Below are 12,733 nucleotides of genomic sequence, written 5' to 3' on the forward strand. Positions count from 1 at the left end.
TATAAATTATTCCTGTTTATTGAGTGCTAAAAGCACAAGTTCCAGACATATATAAATAATATATTCGTATAAATAATTGAAAACACAAGGAAAATTACATAAGCAAAAACCAAATCTAAATTTAGCAAGGCTGCTGGCTTTCAGAATTCTTATAAACTGTGCTTCTCACTAAGCCCCATCACCTCATCCAGGAGAAAATAGAGATGAGAAACATTTTACTGTTGTGTGTGTACCACGCCACAGTGTTTCCTTTCTTTGGTTTCCAGTTTCCACACCTAAAAAAAAAAAAAAAAAAGAGGAAAAGAGGAGTGTGAATAAATGAGCTTTAAAATCCCTTCCAGCTTTGTGACCATATTATTTCCTTAAAAATTACTATAATATTCACTAACTTGGATCCGGTTTATACTTCTATAGTTCAGGATAACAACTTGTTTCAGGCTTGATTTTCTGTCTTTATTGTAAAAATCTTCTATGTAAATCCTAACATTTCTGAGCATGCCAATCATCTCTAAATTTCAATTTTGTAATTTATGGTTTGACTTATCCTTAAACAGCACGTTCTCAACTAACATTGGTAATCTTGGTTTGGTGCTATTTAAACTTACAAATTACTCTCTTTGGCAAAAAGAGTATACTGTAACTACAACCTTAGTTCATGAATTGGCTAAATTGTTTCTCTGTCTTTGGGACATTAGCTTGTTGGCTGTTTCCTCCAGAGGAAGACTTTACAGGATGCCCAAGAGCTCTGGTGTAAATTAAATAAATGGGCTTCCTCTTCTGAGTTGTGCAAAATGCAGAAAGTACATGCACTCCCTAGTCTTCTTTCCTTTAGCAATGGTTACACTCAGTTCTAGCGACAAGTTCTCAAGTAGCCAACCGGAAGTCCTGGTTAATGAGAAAAGGGAAAGTCAGGTGTTTCTGAGTTTGGCATAGCATTCAGCATTCTTCCTCGATGACTCTGTTTAAACTCAGAGATAACAGTTAAATCAAACTATCATTTACTGAGGAGTGACCATGTAGCAGGCACACATTATCTCTAATCTAAGGCAATTTGGCAAAGAAGATACTATTATCTATACCCTTAGATACTAGTACTATAGATATCAGTAACTACTATAGATACTATACTATAGATATTAGTGTCTATACTACTGACCTTTGAGTCTCAAAGGTTAAATGCCTAGTCTCTGGGCACATAAGAGACAAAAACAAGATTTAATCCTGGGTCTCCTCTGACTCCAATATTCACACACTACTTCTGAGATCCTTTTCAAGCAACACATTGCAGGGGTGAAGCCTATCAGCCCTAGAAACAGAATACCTGGTTTCAAATCCTTGACCTAGAATTTACTATAAAAGCTCTGAGGTCTTACCACACAAGTTTCTTAGCTTCTTAGAGCCCTTCCTTTATCATCTATTGATACTACTTACCACATAGGGTTAAATGATACAATATTGTATAATACAATAATGCTACTCCATGCACTTAGCATACTCCTTGGAAGTATTAATAACAAGCAGTTTATGGTGGTGGTTATAGTTGTTGTTGTCATATTGTGCTCCTCCTAGAAGCAGAATTAATTCAAGTTCTGCAGTGAAGCAAGGGCCTTTGCCTCAGAATCCACTAACAGCAGGTTCCTCATATGTTTGTTAATGATCTCTGTGGTTTGTTTGCATGCTCAGTCACTTCAGTCATGTCCAACTCTTTGAGACCCTATGAACTGTAGCTTACCAGGCTGCTCTGTCCATGGGATTCTCCAGGCAAGAATAATGGGGTGAGTTGCCATGCCCTCCTCCAGGGATCTTCCCAACCCAGGGATCAAACCCACATCTCCTGCATCTCTTGCATTGCAGGCAAATTCTTTACCCACTGACCCACCTGGGAAGCTTAATAATATATTTTTGTCTGGGCAAGGGGATATGTGTATATTTATTTTACTTTTATTTACATTTCCTGCATTAGAATGAATATTTTTCTTTACTTTATGTGTATGTGCGCATGTGCGTATATATATTCTATATATGCAGGGTCACAGTTTATCACAATGCCACAGAAATGTTTTATTCTAGAGTTTATCATGTGGTATGAGATAGCATTTCTGCATCTGAAATTGCTTATTGACTATTTAGTATCAATACAACACATGTACTTTGAAGAGTAACAAAGAATAGGGATTTTTCTTCATTTTCTATTCTTTCAAAATGTTATGAAATATTTATTTATATCTCTCAAACTTTACTTGGAAGGCAAAATTTACATCTTCAAAGACTAGGTTTTGGATCAAAATGACATATTGAAGATGTGTGTGTGCCTGTGTGTCCCATATCATTCATTTACTGTGTCAGTATGATGCTATCAGAAGAAGGAAATGGCAACCCACTCCGGTATTCTTGCCTAGAAAATCCCATGGACAGAGAAGCCTGGCGGGCTACAGTCCAGGGGGTCATAAGAGTCGGACACAACTTAGTGACTAAACCATCACCACCACCATGATGCCGCCAAATTCATCAGTTCAATTCCTGGAGAGATAACAATTATCCTTACACTATATCCAACTTATAGTTGATAAATGCAGGCAGTTAGAAACAATTGTTCCCTCCCAAGTTATTCAGTCTAACAAAAAAAATTAGTATCCATAATTGAGTTGGTTGCCTATGCTATACCTGTTCAAGGAGGCAAATGAGATCCTTAAAATATGGCCAAGACTGGTCACAGTCACTTTCTGAGCCAAAATCACAGATATTTGAGGCATTAAGGGTTATGAACCTTGAATAGAAAGCTGGGGAAAAGGTGTATTTATCTCCCAAACCCATGAAGTGGAGTATAATAACCTCTCCATGAGTAGAATGCCATTCTCCTTAGTTAAGAAGACAGTGAAAGGGAAGGTGAAACTTGCTCAGTCATGTCCGACTCTTTGCGACCACATGGACTGTAGCCTGCCAGGCTCCTCTGTCCATGGGATTCTCCAGGCAAGAATACTGGAGTGGGTTGCCATTTCCTTCTCCTGGCAGCATCATACTGATATAGTAAACGAATGATATGGGACACCACACACACACACACACACACATCTTCACACACACATCCATGGAATTCTCCAGGCCAGAACACTGGAGTAGATAGCCGTGCCCTTCTCCAGGGGATCTTCCCAACCCAGGGATCGAACCCAGGTCTCCTGCATTGCAGGCAGATTCTTTACCAACTAAGCTATCAGGGAAGTCCAAGAAGACAGTGAAGCTTGTGATAATACTGACCTTAGGACCTTTGCACTGACTGTTCCCTCTTCCTAGAAGGGCTCTTCCTATAGAAGCCACATGTCTGACTCTCACTTCCTTTGAGTCTCTGCTCACATGTTAGGTTCTCAATGAAGCTTACCCTGATCACGTTGTTTAAGGCTGCAGCACTCCCCTCTAGCACTCCTGATTCCCTTTACTCTGCTGTACTGCTTTATTTTTCCATACTATATTCTTCTTCCTTAGGTTTGGTATTTACTGTCAATCATCTCACACTAACATGTAAATTCCATAAGGTCAGGCATCTCTATTCTGTTCATGAAAGATGATGAACAGAATATTTGTATCTCAAGACCCTAGAGAAGCATCTAGAACATAATAGGTGCTCAACAAATATTTGTTGACTGTAGGCAGATACTTCCCAATCCACCCTTCTCCCCTACCCTCCCCCTTGGCAACACCAGTCTGTTCTCTATGTCTGTGACTCTTCCTGTTTCATAGATAAGCTCATTTGTGTCATATTTTAGATTCCACATATACATGACATCATATGGTGTTTGTTTATCTTTTTCTGACTTAACTTCACTTAGTATAATAATCGCTAGTTGAATCCATGTTGCTGCAAATGGCATTATTTCATTCTTTTCATGCCTGAGTAGTATTCTGTTGTGTATATGTATCACACCTTCTTTATCCATTTGTCTATCAATGGACATTTAGGTTGTTTCCAGGTCTTAGCTACTGTGAATATTGCTGCTATGTATCTTTTTGAATTATAGTTTTATTACTGTGTACATTTCTTGAGCTCGGAGATCCTGGCATAGTGATGCAGTCACACATAGTGGATCTATCTATACATACATAGATCCAATCACACATACATTGTGATAGTCTATTCATTTCAAGTATCTGAGCAACCAAATCACACACAGTGGCCTGTCCAGTTCTTTCTCCAAGTAATGTCTATTCACTTAGGGGTGATGAGCACTAATCCTCATACAATTAGATCTGCCTCAAACTGTATCACAATTCTCCAGGATTTTTTTCAATGGCTTTTGCAATCTGCCTCACACAGAATCCTAGGGATTCTCTGTTGAGGTGCTGTCAGAACATTTCACACCAAGAGCACAATAAGTGCACTGTGAAAGAGCTGCTCCCCCCTGGACAATATCTGAAGTTTACGTGAGGATATAATTTCAGAATCTAGTGCCTTCCTCTGTTACTGTTTCCAGGTTATTCTCATCCTTACCCTGTAGGACAGCAGTTCTACCCAACCACAATTAAGGATGATGCCTCTGGTGTCACCTGAGTTTCTCCACCTTGTTATCTCCACCTATATAACTGGTATTGTAAAAAGAGAAGAAATAAATTGTATTACCACAACTTACCACACTTATTCATCCTTCCTCAGTTTTTTACACCTCCCCCTTAAAGTGGACCAACAGGTACACATGTATATCTTTATTATCATTTGTCATGCACATTTACAACAATCAACAACTAGGTGGGTAGATAAAAATGCTAAGTCCTTGATCATTTTTAAACAAAATGCAAATGTTGTGGATTTCAAAGCATTTGAGAACTTCTGATTTAAGAATCATTTGAAAATTAATTCTGTCTTCCCTAGAATGAATTGGATTTAGCCCAAGGTGGATGTTAAAAATCAAAGCTTCTTCAAAAAGTGTATCTAATTCAAGTGAAAGTAAGCATATATGCCCTTACTAAGCATGGATCTAAAATCACTGGAAATGCTGAATGGTTGTTACAGTATTCCAATACTGTACTCACAGTATTGAACAGAGTATTACTAGGATAAAAAATTGTTTAAATCTCATGAAAAAGTAACAGGATTAAATGTGTCTTTGATGAATGATATTTAAAGAAAAAATTCTTTAACAAAAAACTCTCCACTCATATAAAACCACCCAATCCCCCTTGGCCGGCGTCACCGTGATTTCCTGATCTGTGGCGTCTTTGTCTCCATCTCCACGCTCTGATTGCAACTGTCACTGAGTCACACAGCATGCTCTAGGCATGGAGCCAACTTGATTACAACAACTGCTTGTGTGACAGAGAAAGGTGGTTTTCAGGGCCCTAGCAAATGGCTCACCCAAGCTTCTGACTCTGGGGCATAAATTTTGACTGTCATTCACAAGATGGAAAATAAATATCCGCCTAACCTAATAAAGCAACAACCTGGAAAATACGTATGGACCCAGAGTTCGACAACCAGAACATGGTAGGAAGGATCAGATTGATCCCACTCTAGCCTTAAAATAAGCACAAATGAACACAAACACATTCCTCAAAAGCAAAATTTCCATGTATGCTTGATGCATTTGCAATCATTTTTGTTTTCCAAGCTGACTGCTCTGGCTTGCTCATGTTTTAATCCCTCATACGCTGCATATGTATAAACACAATCGCTATTTTCACTCTACATGACTAGTTAATTCATATTTAAAATACTAACAAGTCACCTAGAGGCAGAAAGGTACCTGCTAGGTAGCCTCATCCATCCAAAAACCTGCTAATTCAGGAGGAGAAATTTAAGTACTCTTTTAATCTCTAAGACTAAACTGCTCTGTTTCAAATTAGTTTTTTAGTTTCATGGAAACTAAGCCCTGGTTTGCTTTTGTTTTTAACTTATCAAATAGTATGGCATTCTATCAATATAGTTAGTGCAATAAAAAATTATTTCTGTAGGGAAGTCTCTGGTGGTCCAGCAGTTACGACTCTATGCTTCCACTGCTGGAGTATGGGTTCCATCCTTGGTCGGGGAACTAAGATCCTGCAAGCCACATGATACTGTAAAAAAAAAAATTATTTATATAAATAAGATGTCCCTACCATGAGAAGAAAGGTCCAATGCTGTAAAGAGCAATATTGCATAGGAACCTGGAATGTTAGGTCCATGAATCAAGGCAAATTGGAAGTGGTCAAGCAGAAGATGGCAAGAGTGAATGTTGACATTATAGGAATCAGCGAACTAAAATGGACTGGAATGGGTGAATTTAACTCAGATGACCATTATATCTACTACTGTGGGCAGGAATCCCTTAGAAGAAATGGAGTAGCCATCATAGTCAACAAAAGAGTCCGAAATGCAGTACTTGGATGCAATCTCAAAAACGAGAGAATGATCTCTGTTTGTTTCCAAGGCAAACCATTCAATATCATGGTAATCCAAGCCTATGCCCCAATCAGTAATGCTGAAGAAGCTGAAGTTGAACGGTTCTATGAAGACCTACAAGACCTTTTAGAACTAACACCCAAAAAAGATGTCCTTTTCATGATAGGGGACTGGAATGCAAAAGTAGGAAGTCAAGAAACACCTGGAGTAACACGCAAATTTGGCCTTGGAGTACGGAATGAAGCAGGGCAAAGGCTAATAGAGTTTTGCCAAGAGAACGCACTGGTCATAGCAAACACCCTCTTCCAACAACATAAGAGAAGACTCTATGCATGGACAGCACCAGATGGTCAACACCGAAATCAGATTGATAATATTCTTTGCAGCCAAAGATGGAGAAGCTCTATACAGTCAGCAAAAAAGATAGACCAGGAGCTGACTATGGCTCAGATCATAAACTCCTTATTTCCAAATTCAGACTTAAATAGAAGAAAGTGGGGAAAACCAATAGACCATTCAGGTATGACCTAAATCAAATCCCTTAAAATATACAGTGGAAGTGAGAAATAGATTTTTTTAAATTTTTTATTAGTTGGGTGAGAAATAGATTTAAGGGACTAGATCTGATAGAGAGCCTGATGAACTATAGATGGAGGTTCGTGATATTGTACAGGAGACAGGGATCAAGACCATCCCCATGGAAAAGAAATGCAAAAAGGCAAAATGGTTGTCTGAGGAGGCCTTACAAATAGCTGTGAAAAGAAAAGAAGCGAAAAGCAAAGGAGAAAAGGAAAGATATTCCCATCTGAATGCAGAGTTCCAAAGAATAGCAAGGAGAGATAAGAAAGCCTTACTCAGCGATCAATGAAAAGAAATAGAGGAAAACAAGAGAATGGGAAAGACTAGAAATATTTTCAAGAAAATTAGAGATACCAAGGGAACATTTCATGCAAAGATGGGTTCGATAAAGGACAGAAATGGTTTGGACCTAACAGAAGCAGAAGACATTAAGAAGAGGTGGCAAGAATATACAGAAGAACTGTACAAAAAAGATCTTCACGACCCAGATAATCACAATGGTGTGATCACTCACCAAGGGAACATTTCATGCAAAGATGGGTTTGATAAAGGACAGAAATGGTATGGACCTAACAGAAGCAGAAGATATTAAGAAGAGGTGGCAAGAATACACAGAAGAACTGTACAAAAAAGATCTTCACAACCCAGATAATCACAATGGTGTGATCACTCACCTAGAGCCAGACATCCTGGAATGTGAAGTCGAGTGGGCCTTAGGAAGCATCACTACGAACAAAGCTAGTGGATGTGATGGAATTCCAGTTGAGCTATTTCAAATCCTAAAAGATGATGCTATGAAAGTGCTGCACTCAGTATACCAGCAAATTTGGAAAACTCAGCAGTGGCCACAGGACTGGAAAAGGTCAGTTTTCATTCCAATCCCTAAGAAAGGCAATCCCAAAGAATGCTCAAACTACCGCACAATTGCACTCATCTCACACACTAGTAAAGTAATGCTCAAAATTCTCCAAGCCAGGCTTCAGCAATATGTGAACCGTGAACTTCCAGATGTTCAAGCTGCTTTTAGAAAAGGCAGAGGAACCAGAGATCAAATTGCCAATATCTGTTGGATCATCAAAAAAGCAAGAGAGTTCCAGAGAAACATCTATTTCTGCTTTATTGACTATACCAAAGCCTTCGACTGTGTGGATCACAATAAACTGTGGAAAATTCTGAAAGAGATGGGAAAACCAGACCACCTGACGTGCCTCTTGAGAAACCTGTATGCAGGTCAGGAAGCAACAGTTAGAACTGGGCATGGAACAATAGACTGATTCCAAATAGGAAAAGGAGTACATCAAGGCTGTATATTGTCACCCTGCTTATTTAACTTATATACAGAGTACATCATGAGAAACGCTGGGCTGGAAGAAGCACAAGCTGGAATCACGATTGCCGGGAGAAATATTAGTAACCTCAGATATGCAGATGACACCACCCTTGTGGCAGAAAGTGAAGAAGAACTAAAAAGCCTCTTGATCATCTTTATTGTTGTGGTATGATTTTCTGAAAATAAATTCAGAGATAAGTAACAATAAAAAAAAATAAAAAGCCTCTTGATGAAAGTGAAAGAGGAGAGCTTAAAGCTCAACATTCAGAAAACTAAGATTATGGCATCTGGTCCCATCACCTCATGGGAAATAGATGGGGAGACAGTGGAAACAGTGGCTGACTTTATTTTTGGGGGCTCCAAAATCACTGTAGATGGTGATTGCAGCCATGAAATTAAAAGACGCTTACTCCTTGGAAGGAAAGTTATGACCAACCTAGATAGTATATTAAAAAGCAGAGACATTACTTTGCCAACAAAGGTCTGTCTAGTCAAGGCTATAAAGGTTTTTCCAGTGGTCATGTATGGATGTGAGAGTTGGACTGTGAAGAAAGTTGAGTGCCGAAAAATTGATGCTTGAACTGTGGTGTTGGAGAAGACTCTTGAGAGTCCATTGGACTGCAAGGAGATCCAACCAGTCCATCCTAAAGGAGATCAGTCCTGGGTGTTCATTGGAAGGACGGATGCTGAAGCTGAAACTCCAGTACTTTGGCCACCTCATGCGAAGAGCTGACTCATTGGAAAAGACCCTCCCACCTCATGCTGGGAGGGATTGGGGTCAGGAGGAGAAGGGGACAGAGGATGAGATGGCTGGATGGCATCACCGACTCGATGGGCATGTGTTTGAGTAAACTCCGGGAGCTGGTATGGACAGGGAGGCCTGGCATGCTGTGATTCATGGGGTCGCAAAGAGTCGGACATAACTGAGCGACTGAGTGACCTGAAGCGACCATGATGACAACTGTGGAGGATATCACTTTGTATTTATTTTCATGTCTTTATGCTTCCTTTTCTGGTTTGCAACTAAAATATAACCTAGAACATGAAAAGTCTTCAAGCCCCTGGAAAGAAGTAAGCTTTTTTCTGTGATATACCTTTTGCCCTAATGGTGGTTTTTTTTTGTTTGTTTGTTTTCCCATTCATATCGTTCATCTGACCAAAACCTTATTAAACTGAGTACTTAGGTATTTTTAGGGAAAAGAAAAATAGACTGAAAAATGATCATTGGAGCTACTATATAATGAATATCTCTTAGGCTCCACTCCTATGCAAGTGCTCTACGTGTATTATCTCAAACAAATCTACATGGCTGTTACTATTCTTATGCTTACTTTCCAAATGAGCAAAGTTACAGAGGTTAAATTATTTGCCGAAGGTGACTTAATAAGTAGGGAGCTCAGCCCATGGCTCTTTGACCCCAAAAGCCCATTCTTTCCTGTTCACATACAGAGTTAAAACCAAAGGAATAGATGCATTTTGCTATTCCAGCCAGTAATTTGGATGGCAAATGAGACACGTGTACCTGAAACAACTTGAATGATTCTACAGGAATACTAAAGGAAATATAAAATGTTTTAGGCAAAGGACCACTTTCTAGTAAAATAAACCAATGATAAAAGTAGAACTTGGGGAAGTCAATCCCAGACTGGAAAGAATCTGCAATTTTTAGTCATCCTCATTCTTCCTCCCTCTAGAACATTCATCTCCCAACTTAGCCAGCTTTTTGTACTTTTGTTTTGCAGCTGGGATGGCCCCCAGGGTACTCCGCTTTCCGTAGATTTCTGGTCAAAGTATAAACTTACTCTTCTTTCCTTTTAGCTGAATCAAAGCGGGAGGTTTCCAAAAAGTATTCTGTGTATGTGTGTGTGTGTGTGTGTGTGTGTGTGCTCAGTTGTGTCCGACTCTTTTCTTCGACCTCATGGACTGTAGCCTGACAGGCTCCTCTGTCCATGGGAAATTTTCAGGGAAGAATACTGGAATGGATTGCTATTTCCTCCTGCAGGGCATCTTCCTGACCCAGGGATCAAACCCGAGTCTCCTGCATCTCCGGCACTGCAGGTGGATTTTTTACCACTGTGCTACCTGGGAAACTCTCAAAAAGTATTCTGCTGCTGCTGCTAAGTCACTTCAGTTTTGTCTGACTCTGTGCGACCCCATAGACGTCAGCCCACCAAGCTCCCCCATCCCTGGGATTCTCCAGGCAAGAACACTGGAGTGGGTTGCCATTTCCTTCTCCAATGCGTGAAAGTGAAGTTGCTCAGTCGTGTCCGACTCTTAGCGACCCCATAGACCGCGGCCTACCAGGCTCCTCCATCCATGGGATTTCCCAGGCAAGAGTACTGGAGTGGGGTGCCATTGCCTTCTCCACGAAAAGTATTCTACTAAGAAACAAAGGGAAAAATTAACAGTGAGGAGAAAGAAGAGAAGGAGAGTAAGTAAAAAAAAAAAACAAAATGGAAAGAAGAAAGAATATTTGAAATTACAGAAATCAGTGTTAACAAATGCCAGATTTATTTTTTAAGTTTTTCTTTTCTTCTTTGTTTTGTTATCCAGTCCTAAGGAAAGTCTACTCCATGTCTTTTCAATTTAGCTAATTCAAAGATCTCAAGTTTCTTTCTTTGCTTTTCATTGGGGGTGGGGGTAGGTGACAGCTAAGGTTTCTCTGTGAATAAAATGCATACATTATCTTATTTCACTAGAAGGACCAAATACAGAATAGAAAACTGAGGTTCAAAAAAATGAAATACTTTTCCAAGGGTCTTGGGCCAATCAAGAAGATCTGAGCAGGATTTCAGACACTTCTCTCGCAGTTCCACTTTACAAACTTCAGAATTCTCCCCTTTTTGCCCTGAGGTACCTCTTCCCACTCAGTCCTTTACCTTCCCTCCTCCACCCAAAGGTTTTTCCAGTAGAGGAAGCAGAAATTCCGTACTAGGGTAGTACAGTTAAGATTGGGCTTAGAGGTCACATGCAGACTCTTAGAATGCTTGGGTTCAATTCCTTGTGGAATTCCTTGTGTGTGTAAACTGTGTGATCCTAGGCAAATGCCTCAGCCTTCCTGAGGTGAGATTTCTTCATCTGTAAAACAGGGTTGAATCATGGTGCTATCACCTTACGGGTGAGCACTAAATATGTAAATACCTTGGTGAAGTGATTAGAGCAGGCACAGATAGGCATTACATAATTGTAAAATGCTGCTATTAGGGAAGTTGCTGTGTGGGAAGGAATAAGAAATTAGAACTTTAACACTCTTCCTAAAACGACAGAGCGTTACTCAATGCGTGAGTGGTGGGTCAGCTGATGGATCATCTCCATGGTTTGGAACAATACTGATAAAGAGCAAGGAATATCTCTGAATTCCTACACCTTGGAATTGTCAGTTTTAATACAATCTATTATGTTGATCTTTGAAGTAATAGTTCATGAGGAAAAAAACCACATCCTGTTGTTGAAAGATAAACTGAGGCCTATCAAAATTTTAAGAGTTTATTTGAGCAAAAACTGACTCAAATCAGGCAGAGACAAGCCAGAAGTGGTTAGGAGTGCCTCATCAAAAGAGCTAGTGGAAAGACTTTTCTAGACAAGAGGCAGAAGCAAAGCAAGGAAATTATTGATTGGCTGTAACTTGAGCGTTTGCCTTATTTGGTGAAGCCGAGCTGGCTGTTTGTGATTGGTTGTTCTTAGGTTTCTGTTTCTTAACCTTGAGGCATTTCAGCTTAAGTCTGGGTTTGCTTACCAGAGCTACCAAGGCATTAAAGCCACCTCAGGGACTTCCTTGGGGGTCCAGTGGTTAAGACTCCGTGCTTCCATTGCAGGCGGCATGGGCTGGATCCCTGGTTGGGGAACTAAGATGCCGCATGCACAGGAGGGCCAAGGAAAAAAAAAAGGAAAAAAAGGAAGCCACCTCAGTCTAATAGCCTTGTTTAATTAATTTCACATGGTTGGCCATTTTCTTTTAATTTTTAATTGGAGAATAATTGCTTTACAATGTTGTGCTGGTTTCTGTCATAGAACAATGTGAATCAGCCTTAAGTATACATATGTCCCTTTTTTCGTGAACCTCCTTTTCTTGAACCCCACCCCATTCCACTCCTCTAGGTTATTACAGAGTACCAGATTGAGCTCCCTATGTTATAAGCAACTTCCCACTAGCTATCTATTTTACGGATGGTGATGTACATGTTTCAGCACTACTCAGTCAATTCGTCCCACCCTCTCCTTCCCCTACTGTGTCTGCAAGTCTGTTCTCTATGTCTGTGTCTTTATTCTATTCCTGCCCAGCAAATAGGTTCATCAGTACCATTTTTCTAGATCCCACATATATGTGTTATTACATGATATTTGTTTTTCTCTTCCTGACTTACTTCACTCTGTATAACAGGCTCTAAGTTGGCCATTTTCTTAGTGTGTATATTTCTTTGAGCAAGAAAGAAATCATACAGATAAACAGTTGTTTA

Source organism: Cervus canadensis, chromosome 6, assembly GCF_019320065.1.
Source record: "Cervus canadensis isolate Bull #8, Minnesota chromosome 6, ASM1932006v1, whole genome shotgun sequence".
NCBI lineage: Eukaryota > Metazoa > Chordata > Mammalia > Artiodactyla > Cervidae > Cervus > Cervus canadensis.